General features: G+C 34.7%; 1 pseudogene across 1 annotated transcript; it reads right to left on the bottom strand.

The window, feature by feature from the left end:
* Positions 1-4,849: 4,849 nt before the first annotated feature.
* Positions 4,850-22,986, bottom strand: LOC114273162 (protein kinase and PP2C-like domain-containing protein; annotated as a pseudogene). Its single transcript, XR_014340136.1, has 12 exons — positions 22,632-22,986; positions 22,350-22,462; positions 21,084-21,244; positions 17,517-17,584; positions 17,161-17,381; positions 13,534-13,588; positions 11,913-12,459; positions 11,467-11,536; positions 11,139-11,358; positions 10,874-10,978; positions 7,793-7,888; positions 4,850-5,260 (listed from the first exon to the last, which is right to left on the bottom strand). The product of XR_014340136.1 is annotated as a protein kinase and PP2C-like domain-containing protein (transcript).
* Positions 22,987-23,473: the final 487 nt, after the last annotated feature.

Below are 23,473 nucleotides of genomic sequence, written 5' to 3'. Positions count from 1 at the left end.
GATGATAAACAAGACTAGCTGTTGGGATAGTGTTGGCAGTGTCATTGGAAGCCAGAGGGTTTGGAAATGAAATATGATCAACACCCGCATTTCTTCTCCATGGAGCTCCCATTAGTTTTGCTTTTCATGGGTTGTATACCTCATAGAATAGAATCTCCCAAACTTTTAGGAAGAAGGGGTACCTGCTGAGCACAATCGAATTTGTTATGGGGCCAAACAGTATCGCTTTGGTGCTCTTTAAGCCCATTTGGTGCTTTTTAAACCCCATTTTATTTTTGGCCACTTTGAGGCAAAAGATATATAATATATATATCACAAAAATATATAACAAAAGCACATATGGTTTACATATTTTAGCATTACCCTAACAGCATTTGCATGTGATGTCTCTTGTAATTCATAGACCGTAATGTAGAAAAGATAAAGAGAAAGATGAGAATTTTGAAGTGGACAACTAACATGAGATATCGTGGACTAATATATATATATATATATATTTCACTATTGCGTTATTTCAATAAAAAAAAGACGACGATAGTTAATTTTTTTTATACATTACATAGTTGTACCTTATAAAGAATGACTTTTATGTATGAATTGAAAGAGATATTTATATGGTGTAATCAAAAGCTTCTTAGAAATAGATATATAGATAACGACCCTTTGCTAGGGGTGTAAAATCGGCCTGGCTTGGCCCGCCTAGCTTGGTCTTGCTCAGGCTCTTGCCAAAAATTAGGGTCAGACTGGGGCCAGTCTAGTTCCAAAAAATTTAGGCCTAGGCCCAAGTCCAATCCTAGGGTTAATCAGACCTCAGGCCTAGGTTTGGACTTGGTCTTGGGTTTAGCTTGCAAGTGATGTTGGGCGTTAGACGGTTTGGGCCTCAAGTTGGGCTGTTCAGGCTAGGTCAAGCCCAAAAAAGCATGGACCAAGCCCTAGACTGGGGGGTCGGGTTGTGTCGAATATTGGGCCGACAGACCATTTTTACACTCATTCCCTTCCTCCTCTCCTTATTTATTTTGCTTTTGCTTTAATTTTAATTTTTTTAATTGTTTTTTTTGCTTTTATTTATTTATTTGCAAAAGTTAGTGATTAATTGTTAGATTAACACCATGGAGAACTCACACCCTCTCCTTGATTAGATTAATGGTTTAACCAATGACATGGTACAAATACAACCAAATACCATTAATCTTATCTTCCCATCTTTCAATTTTCTTTTGGCAAGTGATTTTTTTGGTAAATTTTTTAAGTTAAAATATAATGTGAAAAAATTAAAGTATTTGGAAAATTAAAGCACTTCAAATTTTTTTTTTTTTAGAATAAATGTGTAAAAGAAATGAAAAGGAATTTTAAAATTTTTTACATGATTTTTTAACTTTTTTATTTTTTTGAATATGTTTTTAACTATTTTAACACCAAACAATTTCTTTTCAATCACAAAAGCATTGCAAACATTATTTGGCTGATTTATAGTTAAAAGCTATGCACAATAAAATTACAAGAAAATTTATAGTTGTGGGCCCTGCTAGAGTAAAGAAAATTCTGCATTATTAAATGTACAGATTTGGTTTTTCCCAAATCAGTAATGATACATCCCTTTAATTTGGGAGTTCTAAAAGAGCACTAATAATGTGAGAAATCAAAAAAAAAAAAAACCAAAATCAAAACATCCATCACATGAGACCTACACACCAATTAAAACTATTAAAACTCTTAATTTAGAGTTCCCAATCTTTTTTTCTTCCCCAAATACATAAGAATGTTTTGTTAATGATTTATAGTGGTGCTTGATTATCACGTGTATTGGTTGCCTTTTTTGTTTTTTATTTTTTTATTTGAGTGTAGTGGTTGTCTTTGTTTTTAAATTTAGTGATGCTAGATTATGATATAGTGGTGATAGTTGTGAAACACATAAATGGACACATTAATTTTCAAATATTTAAGGGTCAGAATTAGAGATTCTTATGGTGTGATTATTTTTTAAAAGGGTGTGTACACTAGTCATTTCTTGAATTTTTAGATGTTTAGGTCCAAATTAACATAATGTTTTTACAAGAAAAATGATATGTCACCATAATTTTTATATAAAATTTACTCTCAAAATGATGTAACAATGATAAAAATTACACCCATATAGCATTACTTATTTTGTTTTTATTGCAATATTTGTGTACAAATTTTTTATTTTTATTTTTTATATAGCACTACTTGTTCTATAATATGAAAAAAGTATCTATATAATATTATTTTCTTTTCTATTTTTTGTTTTGTAAATATACATCTATTTTAATATTGATTGGGAAAATTATTGCAAATTTAATGATATTCTTTTTTTAATTTTTTTTATAATTATAAAAATGTATATTTTAATATATTTACGTACAATATTTTCGCTATTTCCTTCCCCTCTCTTCTCATTTATTTTACTTTTTCTTCCATCTTCAACCCTTCTTTTTTCATTGTTTTTCTGCTTTTATTTTTTATTTTCTTATTAGCAAAAATTAGTAATTAGTTATTAGATTAACATCTAAGGGAGTTGAACTCACACCTTTTACTTTTTCTTCCATGTTCAACCCTTCTTTTTTCATTGTTTTTCTGCTTTTATTTTTTATTTTCTTATTAGCAAAAATTAGTAATTAGTTATTAGATTAACATCTAAGGGAGTTGAACTCACACCTTCTCCTAAAAAACACTAAGTCTTGCCTCCTATTATACTCCTAAGAGTAACTCAAAATTTCTCCTTAAGAGAGACTTAGTGACCAAAGGACTAACCACGCAAGTGGTTTAACATAGTGACTACATTGGTACAAATACAATCAAATACCATTACTCGTCTTCCCATCTTTTAATTTTCTTTTGGGAAGTGATTTATTTTTAGTAATTTTTTGATTAAAATATGAAGTGAAAAATGAAAGTGTTTGTAAATGACTCTAATTTTTATTTTATTTTTTTTTATAGAAAATATGCAAAAAAATAAAAATGAGTTTTTATTTTTTATTTTTTATATGACTTTTAAGCTTTTTGATTTTTTAATAAGTTTTTAACTATTTTAATACCAAACTTCTCCCCGATCACAAAGCATTGCAAATATCATTTCGGTCGTTTATAGTTTAAAGCTATGCACAATAAAATTACAAGAAAATTTATAGTCGTGCCCCTGGTTAGAGTAAAGAAAAATCTTGCCGTCCTTGTTTGTCATCCTCTAAAAAAATTAAAAAGTCAAAAAGTCACTATCCTATTTAAGTCATATCACCTCTCTATCGCATCACTTCAAACCCAACCCATACCCAACTCATATTTTATAAAAAGTCAAAAAGTGCACTTATTTAGAAGTCATATCACCTCTCTATCACATCACTTCAAACCCAACCCATACCCAACTCATATTTTATAAAAAGTCAAAAAATGCACTTATTTAGAATATCCCAAAAGTGTACTGTTTTGATTTCCCCCAAATATTTAGGTTGTATTCGGTTGATAAATTTTAGTAAGGATTTGAAAAGAAAAAAGAAAAGTTGTGTGAAATGTAGATAAAATGTAACTATATTTTATTCGCATTTTACACACTTTTTCCCTTTCATTTGCTAAATCTCCAACCAAATTTATAAACCAAAATAACATTAGGAATGTTTGGTTAATGATTTATAGTTGTGTTTGATTATCACGAATAGTGGTGGTTGTTATTTTTTGTTACTAGAATTGTGTATAGTAGTTGTCTTGGTTTAGAAATTTTGTGATCCAAGATTATGATATAGTAGTGATGGTTATGAAACAAATAAATGGCGGACATTAATTTTTACAGCTAGAGGGTGGGTCTAGCGGAAAGCTGAGGAGGTAGCAATAGCTAAATCACGATCTTTGGACGAGTTCATATTGACATAAGGCTGCCTATTTTCAATGCTGGGAGTGAAGCAAGAAAAATCTCTCATTTGAGGCCTTTCACGGCCATAATAATATCAACTAGCCTGAAACTCTAGTTAATAAATCAAAAAAGGAATGAATCTGATTTGGGTTAGTACAAATGTTTCAGGGTCAATACTAAGATAATAAGAAGAGGAAATATCCCTACACTTTACTAATATAATTATATAAGTTTTCTTGCTTTCTTCGCATGCTTTCGGGGTCGTGTTCGTGTCGTGATATTTTAAATGTGTCAAAATTATCTTAATAATAACCTAACTCATACATTATTTCGTGTTATTGTGTCATGTCATTACTGATTTGTATAGTATTAACGTGTTATGTAAAAATATTTTACCATAAGCTAAAAATATCAAGCGTACAAAAAATATAAAAAAAAATTTCTTCACAATTTAATTTTTATGAAACTAATCTATATTGAATGAAATTATTCATAAGAATATTTGATTTCAATTCAATTTGATTTTCTTAATTTACAAAAACAATATTTTATTTTATATATATATATATATATTTTTACTAAATTAACTCGAACAGTAGACAAATAAATTTTCAATTGAAAACAAAAACAAAACCTTTATTAGCTTTCAAATCCTATTTTACATGCTTTTTTCTTAGTTAGATGGAGTTATATAAGAGATTAAAAAATGTCACAACACCCTTTAATAGAAATAATATTAAATATGTAACTAATTTTTCATTATACCGATTATTCGTGTCAGCTTTGTTCTATACAAATTCGACAGTAATCCAACCTATTTAATATTCGTGCTAACGAGTCGTGCTATATACATATTAATGTAGATTTGAATCGTATTATCATATCAAAAATTCCTGCCTTAATCATGTAGTACAATTTAATTTTAATGAAGTGTTCATGCCTTTTTGGGGAGAGAGAGAGTGTGTGCGCGCGCGCACTGTGAACACATTAAACATCTATTAGCAATATTATTCCATATACGCACATTGAAATCCAATAATACAAGCATATGCTTTGTGTAGTTTCCCACTAAAACTAAATGTACGCATACAATTTCCACAAGACGAGGAGGTAAACCTTTTCCTACCACCTCTGGTTCATTTCCATGTCTCACTAAAATTAATTTCATACATACAAAACAATTTGTATAAGAATACCATCAAACCTAGTAAATCCTCTCTGCAGTAGATACAGGATGCAGGAAAACGACAATAACAGTTATATTATCTTGGCTTCCACGTTCAGCAGCCTCGGTTGCCAATCTCTTTGAGAACATCCCAGGCTCTTTCACTGTGTCCTTTATTATGCAAACAATCTTTGCATTGCTCATAACATCCCAGAGCCATCGCTAGCCATAACCTGACAGTCGAACACATATTGTTACTCTCTCTATAAAAATGTGATATGCTAACAAGTCACAACCATCCGTCATAAATAGAGCAAAATTTTGAAAATGGTCTGATTACAAATGAAACATACATCATAAGCATTTGAATTAAATAAGAATTATTGGGAAAAGCATAAAGGCCGCAAAACTATCTAGGGTTTTACTTCCCACCCCCCTTTTCAGCCACTATAATTTTTTTCAAAAGATCATTTTTTAGAGATCACTAAACTAAGAATATAACTCCAAGTTCAGAAATATGAGAAGCATGCGAAGGGAGGTGTTAACAGTTGATATTGGTAATATGACATGAAGGTTGAATATGAAGAGATAATAAAAATAGAAAAGAGAGAAGAAAGAACACAAAAAGTTAATGTGGTTCAGTCAATCTTGGCCTACGTCCACACATACAAAGCCCTATGGGCTACATCTTTTAGTCACACTACTTAATCCTCTTGATTACATGGTACACCATATATATAAAGTGGGAGATACAATCAAATCCCTTCAGTTATGGATCTTCATATATTCTGATATCTTTAACACTATAATGTTATCTCAAACTTAACGAGTCCCAAATATACTAGAGAGGTTATCTTCCTAATATTAGGTATGGACTGTCTCACTTTACATGTAGTTCTATGGAAGTTCAATCGTCAAAACACTCTCTTATTCTAGGCTTACTCCACACCCTCCCTGTTTTGTCTTAATGCTTTGAAACCATGAGGTGTGAATGGGGAGGGAAGAGATAGGGCAAGGTCGCTAGAATTTTTTTATTTTTAGAACCGAAAAACCAAGGCATAAACCATAATCGTTCAAATTGTGGTATACGATCTCTTTTGAATAAGTTTGATCTGAGTGCCTACCTGTGTTATGCACTAACAAACGAAAAGCATAATACAAATTAGAATAATTACAAGTCTGCCAAGATAATTTTCTTTTTTTTTTGATAACTCAACATCTGGCCCACTATACCGACTACTCCGGAAGACCAATCCCACCATCCACTAGTGGGGGGTCGGGGCAAAGTCCCATATGAACTGGTCCTGAGAAATTGTTTGCACTTAGAAGATTTTGAGGGGAGCACACCCTAGGCCCAGGTCTTGACCACTAGGCCAACCCCTTGGGGTTAGTCTGCCAAGATACTTGTATTCTATTTTAACTGTAAACATAACAAAAGAATAAGGGTTGAATTCAAGAAGCCTCAAAATGCTTCAAATGAAAGAGAAATTAGACCTATGGTTTAGTTTTGATATTGTCTATGATGCTTTTGTTGGTTGTGTTTTAAAGTGATATATGTTTGATATTTCACAATACAAAATTAGTGAGTGGCTAGCAAATGATAAACTTGTACTTTGAATTGTCAATATCCTTTGGTGTTAGCTATTGGATAGCTTAATGAAATATGAGAATGTAACGTGATTTTGTCATTAGTATTTGATGAATAATTCATTACAAAAGGAGTACAAGTGTTTTAAAAGTTTTACATTTTTCCAGCTGTAATGATTGAGATTAAAAAGCTCCAAAATAAGTCTTTGATATTTGTTTTGTGATTAAATGTTCATTATCTAAATTATTTTGGAGTTAGAAAGTGTTTTGGATGAGTTTGAGATGCTTAACACGTGAAATTTTTAAAACATTGAAGGTCTTGAGTCGACCTCAAATAAATGAATCGACCCTGAACTCCAGTTGTCGTGCAGATAAAAGGATTAGTCAACTCCTTGACAAAATAAATCGAATCCCTTAAGAAAAGTTCTGAGAGCTTCAGATTTCACCTAGATTCAAAATAAGTTGACTCCTTCGTCACGAAATTTAAATTCTAAAATATGCAACAGCTACTTCGTTTCAACTGCTAGAGGCGCATTTACTGCACTAGAATGACCAAAATGAGATGAAGGGCTATAAAAAGAAGATTTTTACATGTCTACAAACATGGGATGAAGGATTAAATGTATTACCTATCAAGATCTTTCAAGTTTTGAGCTTCAACTTCCATATTCTTTTGCATTTGAGCTTTGTTGTTTAAATTCAAGTTTATTGTTCTAAAACCTTGTGTTACTTCTTTTCCACATCATTCGTAAAAGGGTTTTTAAACTATTGGGATTAATGGAGTGTTTGTGGGAAACACTTGGAGAAAATCTTGTTCTGTAAGGCTACAAATTTCAGACTTCAATAATATATCTCAGGATTATTCTATTATCTTGCTAATAACATTTCCAAGTATGGGACCTCCTAAATTGGGGGCCTACAAATTTCAAATTGCAAGAACATGAATTGTGCTATGATCATCCAGGCACTACAGAAAATTGTGTTTGGTAATGGCATATAGAACAAATGCTTTTGAAGTGATTAAAGCAGATGCGACTGCAGTTATTTAAAATTTCTGATTTCCCTGGAAACTGTACATAGAAGTCTATTTAGAAGCCACAAATCCATTTATTAGTTTCTCGTAGCACACAAATAATAAACCCCAGATAACAGAAGATTATCAGATCAAAGGACCTTACCAAGTATTCATCTTCTACAAACAGTATGGTCTCAGTTATCTCAGGTTCTGCAGTCACAGCAGGCTTCAGATCATCGTCACCAATAGACCGCGTAACCTGTAAAAAATATGTGATTAATAAACTTCAAATTCAACCACAAATTATTGTTTATTGCTTTCACATCATGTTGAATACTGGAAGCACGGGCAAAGAGTGGGGCTGGGCAGGGACCATGTGTTCCTGTTTACCCACCCTCTTCTTGTTTCTTTATTTTTTAAATCTAGTTTACAGAAACCTCATTAAATAGAAACCAACCTTTTGTTTCTAATTCATTATTTAGAATTAAAAAAATAAAATAAATAAAATATCAGTTATTAGCTCAGTGCTATCTCTTAATACCCAAAAAGATAAGGTGCAAGGTTCACGCCCTCACAAGACAGGAAGGAAAAATAAAAATAAAAGAATATATAACTTTAATAAATTAAACAAAAAATGTTTGCCTACTGTAGGTGTGCTTTGTTGGTGGACATGCTAGCAAGTTTGGTTGAGAATTATGAATCTGCCTATACTCAACCTATTGTTGTATTTAATTTTAGCTACACCACACAGAGAACCAAAATCAATGTTTTAGGGTAAATTATATTAATATATATACATACATACATACATAAATATGTATACACATGTAGGTTTAGAGAAAAGAAAGAGTTAGGAAATGAGTTAGACTTCATTCTTTTTTATATTGATAATTCTGATCAATTACAGGCATAATTCGAGCAACTAAAAAAGGAATAAATAAGAATATAATTCATTATTTCCTATTCTAACAATTTCCTATTCTAACAACATATATATTTTTAGGGTAAATTACAGTAAACCCCCCTCAACTATGACCCATTGTCAAGTTAAAAATCAATGTTTAAAATTCAACACTGAACCCGCTTATAGTTTTGTTTTGTAACTCTAAACCTCTTATGTCATCACACCGGTAGTCATTTGGCATAAATGTATCATACTGTAATTAAAAATTTATGACTAAAAAAACCTTATTATATATACATACATTGTATATATATACACAACCAGCAACTCTACATGGCCAGAAATGCCAAGCCATAACCAGAAACTCTCATGGCTAATACCAACTAGAGAACCCTTATTAGCCAAGCCATTATGATTTGATAAAGTTTCACAGCAAAAGAATTGAGGGTTTTGATGGTGATACGTTGATTAGGTGGGGGGATTTTAGTGGACATATGTTGAATTAATATAGGGCTTTTAGTGTGGAGGGGTTTCAATGTGTATTGGGGTGTTTGTTCAGTGGGAGGGAGGCTGTGGGGAAGGGGTTTCGGCTTGGTGGGAATCGAAAGGGGAGGTGGTGAGTGGTGGGGGAAATAAGGTGGTGGTGCAGAGATGGGAGGAGGGAGGAACAATGAAGGAGATGCCATTGGTTAAAGAAAGAAAAAAAAAGGAGTTAGTGTAGGCTGGAAGAGGAGTTGCATGTGGCGAGTGAGATGAAGAGAGGTGGGCCATTGTCTTCAACCACCGTTGTCGCCATTGCCATTGCCGTAAACTATTGTAGCCACTGCCAACCCCTCATCTCTCTCTCTCTCTTCAATGAGTTCAAAACCCCAAGCCCTTAAACAACACCCCTATCTCCATTGCCACCCCCAAACTCCACTCCCTTTGTTGATCATTAGGTCCTGCAAAAATATGGGATTGTTGTGGTGATTCACAGTGACTGACTTTACTCCCTTTGTCAAATGAATTTGTTGTGTTTGTTAATTGGAATTGTGGAGACACTGTGGAATTAAGGGTTTGGGATTGAATTGATTTGATTAGAGTTTGGAAGAAATTAGGTAGTGGTTGAAGAAGATAATGGTAGTCTGGTAGCAATACAATTCAAGGGTAAAAGGGTAACTTAATAATTTCTATTAACAGTGTTAATGACTTTTGCAATTCATATACTTCAAGGGCGGTAAGTGTTGCCTTAAAACATTAAGGGGGCAACTCAAAAATAGGTCATAGTTGAGGGGGGTTTAATGTAATTTACCCTATTTTTTATTGTACTGTTGTGAGCTGATTGTAAAGTGTAATGTATATACCTGAAAGTTGTACATGTACTATTTCTTTTGTGTAATGTAATGGGATTTGAGTAGGGAGGAAAGAGAGTTCGGTGTGTGCTACTTTTATACACTAGGATTATAAACACACACACATATTAAGCAAGTCTTGTTATTGAAATCTAAATCATTTGCTTTGCTATTCGTTTCCATTTTTGTTGTTGAACCCTTGAACACTAAATTGGGCTTTAAAACATACATCAATCACCCTACTCTTTTGAATCAGTCCACATCTAATATGAACTTACAATAGAAGATCTCACTATTTTAACTTAATAATCTTAACTAGCCTTAAACCCTTAACCATCATGCCTTAGATTTCTAATATGAAATTGGGGTGTGACAACTTGTCACTGATTTGCCCCAAAAATCCTAACCTCAAGGAGCAACCACTCCTATTCACCAGTCTCTAGACCTCCAAAAGCCTATGCGCCCTCTGAGAGGTTGAGACTGCCCAAAAGACCTCCCTTCAAGAATTAAGAAGCTTCTTTTGAGCCAACCAAGGAACTTCAAATCCCAACATCAGGGATCTTTGCAGAGATCTACCCTTTTTCGTGACCCGCATCTTCTTGCGATCAACCCCGTCGACAACCACATCGAATGCTTTCAGCCCAACTTGCATAATGTTCCTCTTCACGGTGACAACTGATGAACCCTCCATACAACTACCAGCCGATGCAGGACACAAGGAGCCTCCTCGCTACGCTCAGAAGTTGGAGTAGGATGCGAGGACCAACTCCTTACCTTTTATATTTTCTCTCATGTTTTAGTGATCATAAGTATTTTTGGTAATCATAATGCTCAAGATATCCCTAGATATGGGTTGTAGTGGTGGTCCATGTTAACACTTGGTGCAAAAGGAATTTGACGAAACAAATAAGTTTATATTATATACTTCCTCACAATAGACAACCATATTAGAAGACAATAGTCTACACATTTTTCTAGAATATCGTTAAGCAAAGGATAAGAAGAAAACCTGGAGAGCAGCAGGCCCAACCCTCCACGTGTCAACTTGCCATTTGACCTGTCCCCCTTCACTGATAATACGTTCTCTCTCCTCAGGACAACTTGCAACATGATCCTACAGCGTCAAGTTGAATTAGTTGGAGAACAATTTAACCCACTTGGGTAAGCAAAGGAGACAATTTTTAATAAAATAAGTTAAAAAAGGTCCATGTTTTATTCTAATAGAATGTTTCAACTACACAGTCATTTAGTTGATAAATCAAGTCCGATCTCACCTTACTTAGAGCATAAGCACTGCCAGCTCGGCATAGCATTGCCCTGCAATCGCCAGCATTAGCAACAAAAAGCTTGTTTCTGACTATAAGAGCTACAATGGCTGTGCAACCAGGATGCCAGTCTTTCTGAATAACTCCCTTAGATTTACGATGGGAATCCAATTCATTCCTGAATGCAACATCTGTCTTGACAAATGCTTCTAGTAATCCATTGGACGGGCTGCATTGTTATCAAATACAAAATAAAAATATGTACTTCTTATCAAATAGATTCATATATAGATTATAGAATGTAAAGAGCCCACAAGAATAATAGAAAGGAAGAAACCTTTTTATGGAACTAAGACTTTGCAAAAATCCTGGTAGAGCTCGAGAAGAAAACTCAGCAGCTGCTGCACCTGCATTTGATCTTGCCATTTTTATTGTAATCTAGAGCAACTAATGCACGACACATAGGCTATGTTTGGAAACAACCAAAAAGAACTATAAAAAAAAAAAGAAAAAACAAAGGAATTCTTCAAGAATTTAAACATTTATTTCTTAAAACTAATTTCCAAAATAATTCCATTTTGTAATAGTTGGGCTTTGTAATGCTCATTATGTCATTCTGGTTTCATTAAGAAACACTTTAAGTGATGCCCAAGCAATTGTTTATTAATTAATATTGTGATCACCCACATGAGCTTTAGTTCTCATTAAAATCCACTGTTGCTTGAGTTTGGTACCAAATACACCAATAGGATGAAAATAAGTAGCTCTTAATTTATGACGCACCTCGATGACCATCAAAGATTCCAAACACATGGATATCCTTCTCACCGCACATATGGGGCATAAGAAAGTGAGTGTCCTCCATTGTCTCCCTTCTCCCACAAGTACCGAAGGATCCCCAAGACAACACTGGATGGTATGCTGAAGGATCAGTAAAAGGATCAGGCCAAATTCTGACACCAGAATCAGCTGCGAGACAAGATCTCTTTGACAGGTTTTCACCCTCAGTAAACCAGTTAATACTTTTTTGATAAGCAAGAAGGCTCGGGATGCCCTCAGCACCAAGAGGGATTGAAGGTTCAACAAGTGCCTTTTCCTTTTCGTCTTCCTCTACTCTCTTTCTGCATTCCAAGATGGGATCAAGTTCCAGAATAATATCATCAAAAGAAGGCCTATTTTGAGGATTTGCATCCCAACATCTCTGTATCAAGGACGGGAAACCTGTTGGTGCAGACGAGCAGTGACCAGCAAGAGCAGGTCGCAATCCTTCAGACACCACGGCTGCTGTAAGTTGCTGTTCAGTATAGTTCATTTCCAGCACAGTGTGGGCCTGCAAGCAGATCACATGATGCACCGATGAGGCACAACCATGTTAAAAAGCATAGTTGACGGGTCAAATGATTAGGGGGCATTCAGTCAGATTAAGATGTAAGATATTATCTGTGAAGAATTGGACGTCCAGAAGAAACTTAACTTCGATAGAAACCTTTTTTTTTTAATACAATTTTTAGAATATGAAAATTATATGGGAAACCTGAACCCTGATAAGCAGTTATATGCATGAACATGTGTGCTCATAAACTGAATGACAAGAAAAATGAGGAATGGTATGAGAAGTAATCTAGAAAGCAGGAAGAGAAATCCCACTAGATGTTAAATGAGATTGAACAACACAGAGTGGCTGAAAATGAGAGAGCTTAGCGTGGTAGTCAAACTACATGACCTTCAACACAGTGGCAGGAAATATACCCCAAGTCCCAGAAAATGAGTTCATGCCACGGTTGCCTGAAACTGCTGTGGTTAAACTGCAGGATTCAAGTGTTCCACTTGTCTTTATCACCATGGTGGTCAAACTACATGTCCTTCAACTCTGCGATAGAAACACTGTGCCATTCGTCCAATAGCCAAGTCAAAGAGGCAGGACTTATATATGCTGAAGTATTCAACATAGCACCTCGGAAGATTTTGTGGTTTGGTGGCTAGAGACTAAAGTGTTGATCACTATGACACCCCCGTGAGTGCCACTTAAGCCAGCCTTACTGAGAGAGAGATACCACACCATTGGACCTTTTGTGTGGATGCTCAGGGATCAAGGCAAATCCTAAGGGATTGATACACAGCCACATGTTGTGGCATATCCTAATGGAATCCAGAAATATCTAGGAAATTTGTTATGGGTCTTGTGACCCCCCTCTTATAAATAGGAGTTAGCACCCCTTACATCACCAGCACTTTCGGGGCACGTAACATCAACATCAAGGAGGTGCCAAACTCCTCAGACATTTACTTCATCTATGCTATTACTGGCCCACACACATTTCTACACCTCCACTCGCAAGAGTGATAATTTAACAGCCATATAGCCATGTAAACAGTGAGTTATAGTAAAAGGAAAAAGTCAAACCTGCGCTTCTGCACAAAGATCAGCATATGGGACAACACCAGTAAGCAGTTCATTGCAACACATCGAAATCAAATTTCATGTTTATATGAAATTATATAAAATAAATTCTTCTACATGTCATTGCAAATGATAATGATCTATCAAATCCCAAGTTCTACGACAAGGTAGGACTGTAAGAGAAATAAGCTACCTAGATAACAAAGCAAAAGACTCGGTCTATACATACTATCTAGCATTGAAATGTTATCCCCGAATCTAACAATATAAAGTACATGCATACCCTTCTTGTTATTACATTGCCACGAAATTTGTTAGATAAAGTGAATTAAGGCATTCATGAATGATCAAGATGACCAATCATTCTATTTGCTTTTTGACAAGTACGACATGAAAATAGTCAGCCCAAGAAAATAGTGTTTAATCCATTGTTAGACACTCTAAGAAGTATGGACATGGACAAGAGACACGATAAAGATATGACATGGACACGCTAGCACAACAAATTTCAAAAAATGCAAGATGCAACACGTGGACACCTGCAAAATAAATAGTTTTATATATTTATTATATGTCATGTATATGAATACTTTAATTAATACCAAACCAAACCAAACCAAACCAAGCCAAGCCTTAAGTCTCATCAAATAGGGTCAGCTACACGAATCCTTCTTCTCCACTCGAGGCTATCAAAAGTCATTTGGTTAGTTAAATTAAGGAGATTCATACTATACTAGCCCACGTCAATCTAGGTTTTTCCCTTCCCCTAACACTTCCCTCTACCGTCACTATATCGCATCTTTTCACTGCTGCCTCTGTTAGTCTCCATTGTATATGACCAAACCATCTTAATCTATTCTCTCTCAGCTTACCTTCTATCGGTATAAACTCCTACCCACTCACGAATATACTCATTTCTAACTCTGTCTTTTCTAGTCTTGCCACATATCTACCTTGGCATCCTCATCTCATCAACACTCATCTTATCTATATGTTGTTTTTTAGTTGCTCAACATTCCATTCCATACAATATCGCTATTCTAGTAGTCATTCTATAGAACTTTCCTTTTAATCTAATGGGTACTCGTTTATCACACAGTACCCTATACGCATTCCTCCACTTAAGCTACCCTGTCTTAATTGTATGAACCACATCTTCTCCAACTTCCCTAGTTGTTGTGATAATCGATCATAAATAATAAAAATATTCACTCTTAGGTAGTTCTTGGTTCTCAATCTTCATTTCTCCTCTATGTCCATTGTTACTATTACTAAAATTATACTCCATGTACTCTGTCTTATTTCTGCTTATCCTAAATCCTTTAGATTCAAATGCTTCTCTCCAAGTCTTCAACTTAGTGTTAACTCCTCTACTCTCATCCACTAAAACGATATCATCTGCAAAAAAATATATACCATGGTACATCATCTTGAATATTTCTCGTCAACTCATCCATGACTAAAGCAAAAAGATAAGGATTTAAAGTTGATCCTTGGTGTAACCTCACAGTAATTGAAAATTCACTTGTCTCTCCAGCCGACAATCTAATAGTGGTCACCACACCTTCATATATATCCCTAATCACATCAATATAACATTTTGTCACTCTTTTCTTCTCTAACACCCACTAGATTATATCCCGAGAGACTCTATTATATGCTTTTTCAAGATCAAAAAACATATAAATGTCACTTTTCTTTGCTCTATATTTTTCTATTACTCTCCTTGAAAAATAGATCACTTCCATTATTGACCTACCGAGCATAAATCCAAATTAATCATCTGACATCTCTATTATATCTCGCAATCAACGTTCCATTACTCTCTCCTACACTTTCATTATATGACACATCAGCTTGATTCCTATATAGTTGTTACAATTCTAGACATCTCCTTTATTCTTATAGATTGGCACTAAAATACTCTTCCACCACTAGTCAACAAAATTTTGTTAAATAATCTATTCAACCAAGCAACCCTCTTCTTACCCAAACATTTCCAAGCTTCAACATGGATATCATTGGATCCTAAAGCCTTATTCAATTTCATCTTCTTAAGTGCAATTTCCACTTCAAAGGTCCTAAAGCCTTAGTTTTGATATTCCTTATTACTGGCTACTTCCTCCCCTTTTGACCTTCCTCCATGTTCTTCATTTAACAACTTCTCAAAATAGCTCTTCCACCTCTTCTTAATCTCTTCATCCTTTATCAACACCTTAGAGTCCTCACTTTTGATGCACTTAACCTGATTAAAATCTCTTATTTTCCTCTCTCTTATCTTAGTAAGTTTGTATATTCTCTTCTCTCCCTCCTTACTATCTAGTTTAGTGTATAGGTCATCATAGGTTTTTAACTTAGTCTCTCTCACTACTTTTTTAACCTCCTGATTAGCCAACTTGCAACTCTTAAGATTTTCTTCAATTCTATCCTTTTGCCACTTTTAAAGCACTCTTTTTTCATCTTTACTACTGCTTGAACCTCATCTCTCCACCACAAAGTTTCCATAGAGTTGGATCTCTTTCCTTTCGACTCTCCAAGGACTTCCCTTGAGATTCTCCTCATACAATTGGCCATTGAGTTCCACATAATGTTAGCATCTTCTTCCATGTCCCAATTACCTTCTTCATCCATTCTATTCTTAAATATTTCTAGTTTATACCCTTTTAGGCCCCACCATTTCGTCCTACAGCGCCCAATATTCTTCCTAGCTTGGTGTTTCCTTTTAAAGCATAAATCTGGTACCAAAAATCCTATGTTGACACGTTAGGCTCTCTCTAGGAATCAACTTACAGTTGCTGCATTTTAAGTGGTCCACTTTTCTTACTAGAAAGCAATCTATTTGGCTCCTAATTGACGCACTCTTAAAGGCTCTCTTCTTATACATAGTATTGGCTACCATTAGGTCAGAAGCCAACGCAAAATCTAAAATATTCTCTCCAATCTTATTATACCACCAAAACCATACCCACCATACACCCTCTCATAACCTAATTTATCTATTCCTGCATGGCTGTTGAAATATTCACCTATAACAAGGTTCTCTCATACGGGTATTTTCTGTAATACCTCATCCATTTGGTCCTAAAAATCTCTCTTAGTCTGATCATCTTAGAGGGTGTAAGCACTAATAACGTTTACTATATTTTGTCCAATAACTAATTTAACTAACAAAATCCTATCACCTTTCCTAAGTGATGGACACACGCGTCCCCCGAGTGTCCAAAATGTGTCCGGATCTAAAAAAATACTGACATATTTGGACATGCATCTAACATGAAGAAATGTCCAACATGTATCATTGGATCTGTCATCAACTTCTCAAGAATGTTAAATGACAAGGTACTAGCTACTAAAGATTGCAATTTCTGCCAACAATTAGTAGAGCAAAACTCAATAAACCTTTTGGAGCTACCAGAGTCCACAAGCACAAGTGCAGGCTATATATTTCAGTATCAAAGCATGGTTCTACGATCACTAACTTGTCATCAACATATAGCATTTCAAAAAACTTCTTGTCCGTCTCATAACACATCATCAGGTACAAAGGATAAAACAACATTTTGATTTGCTATAATTCAAAGTGGCAGAGAGCATAGAAAAATCATTAATTTTATGTCAAACTCTTACTTTATTGTCGCACCGAAACTATATACATCTGACTTTTCATTATGTATCTCCTTTCTAAATATTTCAGGTGCCATATAAATGAGTGTGCCGACCATATTCTTTTTATGGAAACCACCAGTTGGCTTTCCAGATGATCTCCAGTTCTCCATAGAAACTCGTTTAAGATCTTTCTTATATTCTGCTAAACCAAAGTCTGCCAGATGTGGACGAAGGTTTTCATCAAGCTGCCAAAAAAAAAAAAAACAGAGGAAGCAACAACATATTATTACCACTTCAATAGGAAACACAAAATCTTACCCACAAAAAGATCAGAAACAAAACAAAACAAAACAAAATCAGAAAATGGTGATGGCGTTTACAAGAATATTTGCTGGTTTTACATCCCTGTGTACAATCCCAAGTTTATGTAGATGTTGCAGAGCTTTAGCTGTAAAATAGGAAACATGATCATTATAACTTTAGTATAAACCTTATCATACGTTCATAAAACAGAGAATCAAAACAAAGGAACAGACATACAGCAATAAGCTTATCCAATGCCAGTAATCAGCAATCAATCTTTTCCTATGGGACCACATTACATCAAACCTCTCTTGTCGGAGAAAACCCATCTCAAGTTTGAAGAGATGTTTACGTTTCAAAAAATTGCTCCGAAGTTTCTCCTTTCCATGTACTCGGATTTAGATTAGTTTGGTACTTTGGTTAGAAAAAATTTCAAATGATATAACTCAAATGGAGAACTTTACTACATTCAGCCCAAACTCCCAAACAAGTAAACTGGTTTCTCACAGGAATTCCATCAAAACACGTGGTACCCAAGCAAAGAGTAAACAAATTAAGTAATTGGACACGGATGAAATCCTCATCATCATCATCATCAGCAGCAGCAGCAGCAGAGAAGAAAGAGAGAAGGCAACATCAGCGACAGAGGAAAGATCCAACAACAGTTAGGCAGAAGAGAAAACAACAGCTACAGCAGAGAACAAATAGATCAGCAGTAGCAGGAGTAGTAGCAGACGTGGGGAAGTAGATAATAGATTCAAAGAAGAACCAGAGAATAGAAGCAACATCAGTGAAGAAGAAGAAAAAGAAAGCAACAGAGGAGAGGAAGAAGAAACCAGCTGGGAAGATGAAGAAGAAGAAAGCAGTAAAGAAGAGGAAGAAGAAGCGAAGCTAAGCTATGCAGAGAAGGAGAAAGAACTAGGGAAGATGTAGAAAAGAGAAGAATATGCAGAGAGAGAGAGACAAACGAAGCAGAAGATGTTGAGAGAAAGAAATAGAGAAGAAGAAGCGAGAGCTAAAACCAAAACAAATTTGGAATTTCTAAATTAATGAGACGAGTAATTTGAAGAGGTTCAGTAGTTAACCATTAAATCCATAAAGTAATTCCAAGAATTTTCAGCTGAAACTTAAAGAGGTATCTAATTAGGACGTCTACCTAAGATGCTGAGTAGCAATACCAAATTTTAAAATTGGCAAGGTTTTTTTCCTTTTGGATGAAGAAGAACCTCTCCAAGACAGGGTCTAGATGCCAGCAAGAGCTGAACCCAAAACATCTGAGTTTATATCTTATCCAAGAGTTCACTCCTTTGACTACTAGGCTATCCATGCAGGTTAAATTGGTGAGATGTTGGAAATAATTTAGAAAAATTAATATTATTTGTATTATTTATTCATGAATGTTTTAAAAATTGAAATCATATTCCACGTTAGCTATTCCCATGTTTTGCAGAAATTCAAGGATATTTATCAAAATTTTTGAAGAGCATTATGTCCATCGTGACATAAATCCTTCATTATCATCACTCATATGTTTAGACATTCTTATAAATCTTGTGCAACATGCTAAAACTTACTAATAAGTTAATCTCTTTATTTTATTTTGGTCAATCGTCCATAACCTAATCTAAGTTTGGGTTCCCTTCTCTAGATGCATAGGAATAATCTATTCAAAATTGACAAAAAACACTACTAATTCCTATATATTGAAAAAAACAATACTTAAGAACACACCATGGTAGTAGATTGCACATCCTTAATCATTGACACCGTATGTTTTATGGAATGTGTGTAAAATCTAAGCCAATGCTATCAAAAGCGTGCTTAGGCCCGCACCTAGGCACAAAGTGCAGTAAACTGCACTTGAGGGATGGCAAAATTCCTCGGCCCGATTGTATTTGTGCCAGGGTAGGGTAAACTATAGCGGTAGGTAGGTCAAAACTGTCAGGTTTATAGTAAAGTATAAAATTGTATCACTAAATTAATTGAGTTTAAAAGCAAGAATTCACACTCAAAACCCGATCCATTGCCATCCCTGAGGTGAGATGACATTAACGAAGCGCATCCGACGCATGCGCCTATTTCAATTGCTCCTAATTTGTTAAAGACATGATATCAACCCTTCAATTGAATGAAGCCCATTGTAATTTCATTTGTTCCTATAAAAGCCTCCCGAATAAATAGAAAAATCCAACCTTAATCAACAAATTAAAGTTACACACCAAAGCATTTACATTTTGACTTTCATATCATTTTTTTTTTTTTTTTTTATTACCTTTTTTCCCTCTAGACGATGACAATCGTCAAATAGTAATTTGCAGCCTTAAGTGTTTATCTATGAAGCATGGGTGCGGGTGTGGGTGCGGGTGCGGGTACGATACGGGTACACCGATATGGCAAATTCTTTAAAAAGTAGGGTACTAGTATGGCTGGGTACATCAATTTTACGTCAAATTTTTTTTTTAATTTTTTAAAAAATTTATAGCTAAACATCCAACATACAAATCAAAATTTCAATATCAAAACTAAAAAGAGAACAACTTGTCTAAAAAGTTATACAATTATTTTTTTTTCTTTTTTGATTGTCTAAAACAGGATACAAAAGGGAGCAAAACCATGACTCATAGGTAAAGAGTGTTGGAAATAAATCACTTGATATTTTCAAAATTGAAAGAATAATAATAAAGGCTGCAATAAATTCTAGCATCTGAGGGAAAAAAAAAAAAAAAAAAATCATTTTGCCGTACTGGTGTCGTACCCATGCCGTACCCACAACGTACCCAAATGTATTTGCCGTACTCGGCATGTATTCGGCGTACCCGGTACGCGTACTGTCGTACCGGTACTCGTACCCGCACCCGGTAAGATTTTTGGAGTACCGTACTTCATAGGTGTTTATTGTTTAATTGCTTAATTTTTATAATTGTTATTATTATTTTTTTTGATAAATATTATTATTATTATCATTATTATTATTATTATTATTGCTAGGGGTTGTTGGAGTTTTGCTCCTAACACAAATCTATGATTTAAGTTACAATTTTACTCCTTCAATTGTATCTAAACAAAAACTAGGGCTAAAATTTTTGTTTTCGTCCAGAATTGAAAAGATGCTTTGAAAACAATTTAGGTTTAATAGAAGACTTTGTTTAAAGGATTTGCTATATTTCTTTATTTATTATTTTTCCAAAAAAGACTAAATGTCCAAGAATTCCGAAAATTCATCATTTGTAATAATTGTGACAGAGCACGAGTAGTACCATTAGCAACACTCAAAGTAAAAAGAGACTTCAAGCAAGAAAACCACCAATGGAAAGATTCACTATATAACTTTACAGTAGTTAGGAACCTAAACCTGAAATCTACACCACATTACTAACATGTCATCAATGTGAACTAAGCACCTATAAGAATCATCTCAAGTATTTCATATTACCTAAACTAATCATAACAGGTAATAAAACACTATGAGTCTATGAGTGTCATGTTCAGCCTAATCTATACTACTTATTTACCCTTAATAAGAGGAATTTTGCACATAATATCACAAAGAAAATACAAAGAATTTCAATGACGAGTAAGGAATTAAGGTTTACTTCACAAAATTAAAACAAACTCAAATGAAGCCAAGATCATCAAAGACATACCTAACTAGACTGAGATGGTGAGCACTTGATCAAAAGTTGGATTCCACTCTTCCACGTGTAGTTTCTCTGCCAAATTTAGGGACTCTTTGAAGAAAAACATGTAATTTGGAGGCTTTGCATGTGTTGCAACCAATGTGGCGATTCCTGGATGATCTAACTTGCTTCATCATCACATCATATAACCAAATTGTCAAAAAAGAATCCCGCATATCATATGTAGACATTCAAATAAACAAACCAAATACACATACATAAACATCTACACACAAATTCATATATAAGCGCATATTTTATACTATTATTAGAAGGTAACACCTTAATTGATGTCCCTGACAGATTTTTAGTATGCCTGAATTACCCTGTGCTCAAACATCTTTGGATTCTATTTTGATTTGCACAGAATGATAAAATGGTAAAACTACCTAAAACCACCTCAACATCTTTTCCAGAACCAATATCCCTCTCCTCCCCCAAATGCATCATGGCCAGCCCCAACCTTGAGGCAAGACCACCAAGGGCCTCCAAATTTTAACAAAATTTAGGGGCCCCTAATTAATTTTAACTCTTATAGCATTAGTAGGCTCAAAAATAAGGATTCAGTACAACTAATCTAAGTTCATAATCTAAACTAAAGGGTCCTTATAGATTATGCAAGCTTAATTAGTAATTTTGCATTAAAAAATGTGAGAAAAGTAATATTTAACTAATACACTGTTGTAGTTGGTTCAATTTTTATTTGGTATTATTTAACTGATACCTTTTTGTAAACTGAATTTGGTTAAATTATAAAACTAACAAGACAATATTCTTATCATTTTGAGCTCTTGTAATGATTTTTCCTCATGTCTTAATTTGTGTAAGTAAATTTTAGTAATTATATCTGCAAGCTAAATTTGTGCGGGTAATAGCAAATTTAAATATATATATATATATATATAAAATGTAAAGACTTACTATTTTACATGCAATTTTTTTAATGATTATATATAAAAGGCTCCAATTTCAAGAGTCCGCTTAGGGCTCCAACAACTCAGGGCAGGCCTTGATCATCACACTATAGTCGGTTACTTACATAGTGAGACACACACACACATGTATATACACACAAAAAGGGGATTTGCTAATTTGGAATTCACGTAAGGCAGAGATAGAAAATGAGAAAAGGTGGAGAATATATGTGTACTAAATAGGACAAAATGAGCTAATGTATATATGGAGAGAGAGAGAGAGAGAGAGAGAGAGAGAGAGAGAGAGAGTAGAAATGACCATAGCATTTGCAATTCCTTGTGGATCAATGTGATCAGAGGTAGACAAAATGGGTTTTTTCACAGCAACCTTGTTTCCATCCAAAACAGCTTCATAAACCACACTTTCTGCTCCTGAAACAAAATGAATACACACCAATTCAGTTTCACATTCACAACAACAAAGCCAATGTGAGAGCAAAGCCAAAAAGGGGTACAAATTAAGGGCCACAAATTAAGCTCTCTCTTTGAATTGCAATTGAGAAACAAAAAAACAAATACACACATATATATTGATTGATACCTCGAGCAATTGGGTTTAAGAGAGAGAAGGAAGAAGGTGGGAGATGCAGAGGAATTGAGTCGCTCCGGCAGCAACCCCGAATGCATGTGTTTGGCTCCACAATCTCCACCCCCATATCTCTCTCTCTCTCTCTCGCCTCTCACCCATGTATATATTTATATGTTTATATATATGTAGAAGAGGGTGGAAAAACGAAGCTTCAGGTTGGGGCTGGGATGGAGAGGATGAAGAGAGATTATTTTGGTAGGTTGGTTAAAAAGTTGAATTTTTATTTATTTTATTAAAATTGTACGAGCACGAAATAATTTGTCTCGTATAATTCTGTTGATTAAGTTTGCACTCCTTCAAACGTCGTCGTCTTATCACCTGAAAATACAAACGTGAGTTAGCTGATGGGTGTGTGTCGGAAACCCTTCTGATGCTTAAGTCAGCAAATAGACTATAGACACAAAAGCTCTGTGTATTTGAGAATAAGAATTGTGATACCTGTACGTAGGTCCTATCATGAGCTTTTATAGATTCCACCTAGCACAATCTTAGTAGGACTCTAGCTCTCCTTATACGAGTCCTCCTAATAATCACACTCCCAAGGATAATCCCTATCTTGATAACATCCTACTCACTACCAACCAAGTGAGACGGCTCTAACCTCCTGCCTTAGCTCGGTAGTACACTCAATCGAGCTAGCCTGCCCCTGCTCTAACCAAATATACCCCGGTCCAAGTTGTTGTTTACATCTAGCCAATCTGCTCCAGTCCTTGGACTGATATCTGTACACCACAAGACCGAGCTATAAAAGCTCTTAGCTCGGCCGCAAGCGCGCCCTTACGAATTGTGGAGTC

This window comes from Camellia sinensis, chromosome 9 (genome assembly GCF_055761805.1).
Source record: "Camellia sinensis isolate YWXY chromosome 9, ASM5576180v1, whole genome shotgun sequence".
Lineage (NCBI taxonomy): Eukaryota > Viridiplantae > Streptophyta > Magnoliopsida > Ericales > Theaceae > Camellia > Camellia sinensis.
This window is presented reverse-complemented; position numbering and strand designations above follow the sequence as displayed.